Source organism: Maylandia zebra, linkage group LG12 (genome assembly GCF_041146795.1).
Source record: "Maylandia zebra isolate NMK-2024a linkage group LG12, Mzebra_GT3a, whole genome shotgun sequence".
NCBI lineage: Eukaryota > Metazoa > Chordata > Actinopteri > Cichliformes > Cichlidae > Maylandia > Maylandia zebra.
The window spans coordinates 19,470,779-19,479,420 of record NC_135178.1 but is presented as its reverse complement, the minus strand read 5'-3'; the positions used below and the strand labels follow the sequence as shown (position 1 = coordinate 19,479,420).

Here is an 8,642-nt window from a genome sequence, read left to right as displayed (position 1 = left end):
TTTAAAATATTGTTAACAGACACTTTAAAATAAGACATTTAATTAATTAGCCTATTTGTAGTTTGTGTGTATGTGTTCTCTTCATGTAGTTATGAGCGGTGTGTGTGATTTGGTAGTTGTCATGGAAGTGTTTTAGGACTACATATAAAATCTTGTTTAAGGCCACCAAAATCGTAGGGCCGGCCCTGGTCAGCACCCCTCATCAAAGAGCATTCAGCTTAGATCGTATTCTTTATCTTGACAGGGGTTTTGCTGTTCGTCATCGCTGGACTCTTTCCTCCATGCTCTTCCCTCACATCAGGTCAGAAATCTCTCCCATTGTTTACAATTTTATCATAATAAATGTTTACATTACTAAAAACTCATTTGTGATGTTTTATGGATAAACTGTGTGGTGTTATAGGTGGAAATGGTGTGCGAGGATTTTACTGCGAGACTGAAGGCTGTGTCAATGATGTAAAGCGTGTTTTCTGTGACGACGTGGAGCTCCTGGGTAACAAAGAGATTTCAAATTGTTCCCACGGTCCGCTTCCACCCAATACCATCTGCCAACACAGAGGCCGCTTGTTCGTCTCCACCTCCTTAAAGTCCTGTGAATTTGAAGGTGTCACAGGATATGTAGAGACCAAAAATTGTACAGGTATTTTCATGCAAACATATTCATTCTTTTCTCCCATCTTGCTCTTTCTTCTCTTGCCAATTCCATTTTAGTTTGTGAGATGCTGCTGCAGCTGACAGGGGCTGTTTGATACTTTTTTAAAATGGCCCATGCATGTGTTAGTAATTTCCCGTATACGTATATGTATATGTATATGTCAGTCATGACTCATAAAAATGACCTGAAAAAGTTCCCATATATCATTTGGAAACCACTCTGTCTTATCTACGTGGGATCTCTGAGCTCTCTGCACCTCTGATGCTTAGTCAGATCCAAACTACCTGGTACCTTTTTGATATCCAGTAACTGATGCTGTTCTTGCTATTAACCATCTTTCTCTTGTTTCTCAATTAGACTGCTCTTTTTTAAATAGAGGTAAGATTTGTTTTTTTAGGTACACATTTCACCAGTTTCTGATTTTGTTAACTACTAAATTAAGTTTATCCCTTTCCATCCAGCTACCACACCGGCAGTCACCCCAAGCACTGTGGAAACATCTTCGCAGCCCAATTCCAAACTTCTAGGCGTTGTAATCACAGTAGTCTGTAAGTGTGGATACACAGTTAGTTACCATACTTACTGCCTACATGTTTTTTGAGTATAGCTTCTGCTACTAACACAGCTTGTTTTCACTATGCAAATTTAATCTAAACTATAACCTATTTTACTTTTTTGTTTTTGAAACATGTTCTATAGGTGTGGTACTGCTGTTAGTGGGTTTCTTTTGCAGAAAAGCAAAAAATCAGCAACAACAAAGGTAACTAAAATTAAAAAATAACTTGAAGTATTTGATAAAAGTATCCAAATTTAAAATAATGTTTTGTATCTTTAGACGGACTCAAACCAGTCCTGGGTTGCAGAATGACAGCTCTTTAGTCTAATGCCTTGGACCTAACATCATACTCCTGGTTTGAGGCCAGGGCATGCCTCCACTATGGGTCCTTCCTGCTACCCAAGCCTACTGTGAGGGACAACTGTAGCCATGCCGGCTCGGATGTCGTCTGCACGAGGTGTTGAAGAACCAGAAGAGTTTTCATAAGCAGATAGCATCATTCTGATGCTTGCACTATTGGCTAGTACTTAAATAGGGCTTTTCCAAGTGATGGCAACATCAAGAAGAAGGAATGCTTAATAGCAGAATAAGCTGTTTAGTACTACCTGAAAGGATTTGAGGAGTTTTTCATGTGGGAAACCCAAAAATGTATTTTCCTCACAAATGTGGCACATTTATGTGGAAATACACAGGCTTTCCAACAGTGAAGTACAGAGTGGGGCATTTATATGGATACACCGTAATAACATGGGAATGGTTGGTGAGCAAATTTCAATGCAAGACACCCTTCAAGACCACCCATCTCCCATGCTACAGTTAGCAAACTGCTTGCTAAGTTTCATGAAACTGGTTCAGTGTTGGATTTGACAAAATGTGAACGCAAGAAAACTGTCACTAATGAAGAAACATCAGTGGCTGTCCTAGCTTCATTCAGCAAGAGCCCACAGCGTAGCACTCGCCGCATGTCACTGGAGAGTGGCATTAGTCGTAACTTTATTCTTTCATGAGTTATTTACAAGTTTCTGACCACTTATAAAATGTGTTCAATGTGCTGCCCATTGTGTTGTATTGTCAATGCAACCCCCTTCTCCCACTCTTCACACACTGATAGCAACACCGCAGGAGAAATGCCAGCACAGGCATCCGGTATCCGTAGTTTCAGGTGCTGCACATCTCGTATCTTCACACCATAGACAATTGCCTTCAGATGACCCCAAAGATAAAAGTCTAAGGGGGTCAGATCGGGAGACCTTGGGGGCCATTCAAATGGCCCACGACGACCAATCCACTTTCCAGGAAACTGTTCATCTAGGAATGCTCGGACCTGGCACCCATAATGTGGTGGTGCACCATCTTGCTGGAAAAACTCAGGGAACATGCCAGCTTCAGTGCAATTTCAAATATCCAGTGGCCTTGAGGTTTCCATTGATGAAGAATGGACCCACTATCGTGTACCCCATATACTAGGGGTGCAATGATACACAAAATTCACGGTTTGATTTGGTTCGATACTTTGGTGTCACGGTTAGATATTTTTTTGATACAAAAAAATGTTCATGCCTTTTTAATTTGTCATTTATTAAAATTATAAATATATATTTTAACTCAAAAGTACAGTTTTTAAATTTAATGTTGCTGAAACAACAAAATAATAAAAAAAAATAAATCTATCTGATCGAGAAATCACTCATCTTTGGAAAAGAGAGTTTATTATAGAGAAATGGCTCTTTCCAAAATAAAAGCTATACTATACGCTTCTTCTGGGCTATATTCTCAGCAGCATATTAAACATATCAGGTCCCCATAAGGAGAATCATGTGCTAACGGCTGTCTAAATAACGCAGGTAAAGTTTGCAGCATGCGTGCTTGTTGTTTTTGTCTGCTTACACTTATCTTTGCACTAGGATGATGTTGGCGTAAATGTGCAGTCATATTTGTTGTGTTCCCACTAGTGCTGTCAGCGTTAATCTCGTTAAAATGACATTAACGCCATAACGCGGCAAATCTCCGTTAACGAGCTACCACGGATCGCCCCGTGCGTGGGGCGAACTATCTGGCCATAGTTTGAAACGCCAGATCTGAATGAGGGTGGGGGAGGTTCAATTTTGGGTAGCGTTGAGGCAGTTGCCATGTTGCAACGAGCTTAGCTTCTGACTTGTTAGCTTGTGCTGCGCTCAGTGGACAGTGCAGCCTAGGCGGAGTACTCGAACGCAGATCCACTGAGCGCTCAACACAGACAGCATCGTCAGAAGAAAAGTTGATAAAATAAATAAAAAAATTTGTATTGTTCGATACATATGTGTACCGAATCGAAAGCACTGTATCGAACGGTTCAATATCGATACGAGTATTGTTGCACCCCTACCATATACCACACCAAACCATCACTTTTCTTGGTCCAACAGTCTTGGAGGGATCCATCCAATGTGGGGTAGTGTCAGACCAATAGCGGTGGTTTTGTTTGTTAACTTCACCATTCACATAAAAGTTTGCCTCATCACTGAACAAAATCTTCTGCATGAACTGAGGGACCTGTTCCAATTTTTGTTTTGCCCATTCTGCAAATTCTGTGCGCCGATCTGGGTCATCCTCATTGAGATGCTGCAGTAGCTGGAGTTTGTAAGGGTGTCATTTGTGAGTAGCTAATATCTGCCGAAGGGATGTTCGACTAATGCCACTCTCCAGTGACATGCGGCGAGTGCTACGCTGTGGGCTCTTGCTGAATGAAGCTAGGACAGCCACTGATGTTTCTTCATTAGTGACAGTTTTCTTGCGTCCACATTTTGTCAAATCCAACACTGAACCAGTTTCACGAAACTTAGCAAGCAGTTTGCTAACTGTAGCATGGGAGATGGGTGGTCTCGAAGGGTGTCTTGCATTGAAATTTGCTGCAATGACTTGGTTACTGCGTTCACCAGATATCAACACAATCCTTAAAATTGTTTATTTATTCTTCTTATTATTATGTTCTCTATGAGATTGGCTGTCAGGGCTCATTTGTGCCCCTTTACATACTTTTTTTTTTAAAGCCAGTGGTGTAATGAATGAGAAGCAGGGAGGGAAGTTATATTAGATTTTTTTTAAAAAAGGGATGTAGTCTGTATTTACAGCTATGTGCAGTAAACTTTGTTATTAGAGACAAGGAGACTAGTTATTTCTGAACATGTGTAAGGCTGTTAAACAGTAATTATTTTGGCCTTTTCTGAGAAGAAAACAGTTCTTTATAGCACCTAAAAATATCACTACAGAAATATGCATTGGTGGATTTCTTTACAGAGAAGTGGGTGGAAATTCTTTCTGAATGTTGTGTGCAAACTTGTGCTTTTCAGCAATGATTCCTCCATTATGTATCACATCAGTGGTTCCAAACTTTTTTTTGCTAGTTTGGGCACAAACACATCCTTCAACCACACACACCCATAATTCTTTTTCAAACTCCATTGCAGTTTATTTCACACCTCAAACCTTTTGTAAACAATGAAACACTTAAAAGTAAAATGCAATAAATTACAGGTTGCAATAAAATAAACCACTAAACAAACCATCTTTATGGTGAAATTATTTTACGTATAGTTGTTGTTGTTGTTTTTACTGTGTAAGAATATTCAACCCTGCTATCAATACATTTTTCAAAAAATGTTTCTCTGTGAAAAATGAGTGAAAACATAAACAACTGTGGGATACTGTTTGTCAGTGATTTGAACTGGGAAAACAAATTGTGGCAGGATCAGCCTGATATTATTTGTATCCCACTGTAACTTTACTGTTACAGTAATCGGCAACCTTCCGATTACTGTTCGCCTTGTAATCGGAAGGTTGCCGGTTCGAGCCCCAGCTTGGACAGTCTCGGTCGTTGTGTCCTTGGGCAAGACACTTCACCCGTTGCCTACTGGTGGTGGTCAGAGGGCCCGGTGGCGCCAGTGTCCGGCAGCCTTGCCTCTGTCAGTGCGCCCCAGGGTGGCTGTGGCTACAATGTAGCTTGCCATCACCAGTGTGTGAATGTGTGTGTGAATGGGTGGATGACTGGATATGTAAAGCGCTTTGGGGTCCTTAGGGACTAGTAAAAGCGCTATATAAATACAGGCCATTTACCATTTAAACTGAACTGAACCTTTGAAGGGCTGATTTTGTGACAGAGGGGATTTTACGATAGGGTATGACATGGGAAAACTTGAGGTGGTAAACACTGTATTCAATTTGAGCTTGTCCAAGTGGTTTGTTTGTACTGTCAGTATGTGATTGAGATATTTTACTTTAGTATAGTATAATATCATGTTTTTATCACTGTGTAAAATCAAATATTGTATTATATTTATTGAGTACAGTGGTAATTACTTTGGAATTGATCATTTCCAAAGTAAAAAATACGTCCTTGATGTAACATTTCCAAGAAATGTCAGCATGTCAAATGAGTCAGCAGGCAATCAGGCTGGCTGGTTGACATTTGCATGCCTTCCGTACCTCAAGAAACATATTATTCATACAGGCCTTCTGATATCAAGCTTTCAAATTGTGAAAACATGTTCCCTATCTCCCCCTAGATGAGTGGGCCAATCTTTATGAAACTTTGCATAAACACTGTCTTGCAAACCAAGTGACAACATTTATATGGCTTATACAATATTTTATACAAATCCTACAATGTATACATACTCCATACTTCAGTGATGTGCACCTGTGACACAAGACTGAGAGCCTGCATTTCTATTCGTTGCAGGCTAAGACTCTTCTGAGCGTTCATATTTGCTTTCATCTGAAAGACAAATTCATGGCAACCACTGCTAGTGTGTTACTGGTCTTACTCTTTATTACATATTTGAAAAAGCAGTGTCTACAAAAAAACGAAAAATGCAGATGGGAAACTACATACCTGTTTTGAGAACTCCATTATGAGTGGTGAGAATGAAGATTCGTACACGGGACTTGCAGCTGTAGTATTAGTAACAGTAACTGGCATGACTCATTCGAACTGTTTGTCTCAGAGGAAAAAACTGCACACGTTTACTACTGGAAACAGCAGTTTCACAAGAGTTCAAATTCAAATTTTTATTTGTCACGTACACAGTCATACACAGTACGATATGTAGTGAAATGCTTGGACAACTGCTCGTGACCTAAAGAAAACAAAAAAGGAAAAAGCTATGAATAAGATAGGAAATAAATATGAAAAATTAAAAAGGGTAAATTTAACTAGGAAGGAATAAAATATAAATTAAGGTTAAAAATGGAATAACTGTACAACACACTGGGAAAGAATAAGATAAAATATATAAATTAAATTGAAAATAAAATAACTGTACAACAAAATACACAATATAGAACTATATAAGAATGTATGAACAAAATACACAAGAAGTATAAATAAATATATACACAATAACAGCAGCAGTGATTTAAGTGATGAAGTGAAAACAATGTCCAGAATGTCCAGTGTGTGTAAGAACTGTAGGTGTGGGTCAGTACTGTGTGGTGGTGTGATTGAGAGACCGTATCGCCTGCGGGAAGAAGCTCCTCCTCAGTCTCTCTGTGTTGGTCTTCAGGGAGCGGAATTGCTTTCCTGACCTCAACAGAGAGAACAGTCTGTTGTTGGGATGGCTGAGGTCCTTCACGATCTTCCTGGCCTTGGTCCAGCACCGCCTGCTGTAGATTGAGTGCAGGTCAGGGAGCTCGGAGCGGATGGTGCGCTCAGCTGATCGCACAACCCTCTGTAGAGCTCGTCTGTCCTGCATGGTGCTGTTCCCGAACCAGGTTAAGATGTTTCCCGTCAGGATGCTCTCTATGGTGCACGAGTAAAAGTTCCTGAGCACCTTGGAGGGCAGTTGGAAGTCTCTCAAGCGTCTGAGGTGGTAGAGACGCTGACGGGCCTTTTTCACCACGGTGTTGATGTGACAGGACCATGACAGGTCCTGCGTGATGTGAACTCCGAGGTATTTGAAGCTGTCCACTCTCTCCACTGGGCACTCATTGATGACGGGGGTCTGGTAGTTCCTCTCCTGCTTAGTGCTGAAGTCCACTATCAGCTCCTTTGTCTTACTGACGTTTAGAAGGAGGTTGTTCCTCTGGCACCAGTTCTCCAGTTTCCTAATCTCCTTCAGGTAGGCCGTCTCGTTGTTATCAGAGATCAGGCCCACCACGACGGTGTCGTCAGCAAACTTGATGATGGTGGTGGAGCTGGTAGTGGCCACGCAGTCATATGTGTACAAAGAGTACAGCAGGGGGTTCAGAACACACCCCTGGGGGGCTCCAGTGCTGAGAGTGGTGGAGGCTGAGACATGTCCGCCCATCCTTACTGCCTGTGGTCTGCCAGTTAGGAAGTTGGAGATCCACTGACACATAGATGAGCTGAGTCCCAGATGCTCCAGCTTGGTGGTGAGTGTGGAGGGAATTATGGTGTTAAATGCAGAGCTGTAGTCTATGAAGAGCATTTTAACATAATTCCCCCTTCTAGTGTCCAAGTGAGTGAGTGATGTGTGGAGGAGATGAGAGATGGCATCGTCTGTGGAACGATTTGGACGGTAAGCGAACTGTAGTGGGTCCAGTGTGTCTGGTAGTGAAGAAATGATGAAGTCTCTGACCAGGCGTTCAAAGCACTTCATCACTACTGAGGTGAGGGCTACAGGGCGATAGTCATTGAGAGAAGCAGGGTGGGGTTTCTTCGGGACAGGAACAATGATGGACTCTTTGAAGCATGTGGGGATCACCGACTGAGATAAAGAGATGTTGAATATCTCAGTGAATACAGGAGCTAGCTGGTGTGCGCAGTTGTTTTCAATGTCAATTTTATTGACTCGTGATAAGAATTTAAATCTAAAGCACCTTTTAACGCTTAGTAACTTTTGTTTGTAATAAATAAAACAGAAATACTAGTAAACACGAACCAAGAAGAAAACAGACTAATAAACATTAATACACAATCAAAACACTGGGTCACAGACCCAGGACCGTCACAGTTTCAGTGAGCATGGTGTGACTGTGCACCTAAGAGATTCACATCTCTGGAATTTTTGTATCTTTAGATGCACTCAAGCTGGTTCTGGATTGAAAAATGACAGTACTACATCTAAGCCTGACCACAGAAATGAACTGGTCAGCAGAGGGCGTGCTCGTGCCACTTTCCGTGCTCGCTTGAGTCCCGTGGCGCACTGAATGGCATGGCTGTAAAGAGGCAGGGCTGGGAGGCAGAGACACACCACGCAGGTCTCCTCGCAGGGCTGGACTGGTAATCTGGCACATTGGACATTAGCTGTGGAGAAATGCAGGAGAGAGAGCAGTGCCAACAACAGAGCGAAGAAGAGGAAGGTGAAATTAATCAGGAAGGGAGAGATGCAAGGATTCAGGTAAAATGAAGGGCTACTTTGACCATGATGCACTGCTAGTTTTAATTGTCGCATGCGGTATTACCGTCCGTGCAACTAAGATCCCCTAACCCAG

At 41.6% G+C, this 8,642-nt stretch overlaps 1 long non-coding RNA gene across 1 annotated transcript; it reads left to right on the top strand.

The window, feature by feature from the left end:
• The first annotated feature begins 244 nt into the window (after window positions 1-244).
• LOC143421352 (uncharacterized) lies at window positions 245-1,203 on the top strand. The gene is made up of 4 exons (XR_013100990.1): window positions 245-301; window positions 404-640; window positions 1,013-1,033; window positions 1,117-1,203. It is a non-coding gene; the product is annotated as an uncharacterized LOC143421352 (long non-coding RNA).
• The last annotated feature ends 7,439 nt before the right edge of the window (window positions 1,204-8,642 follow it).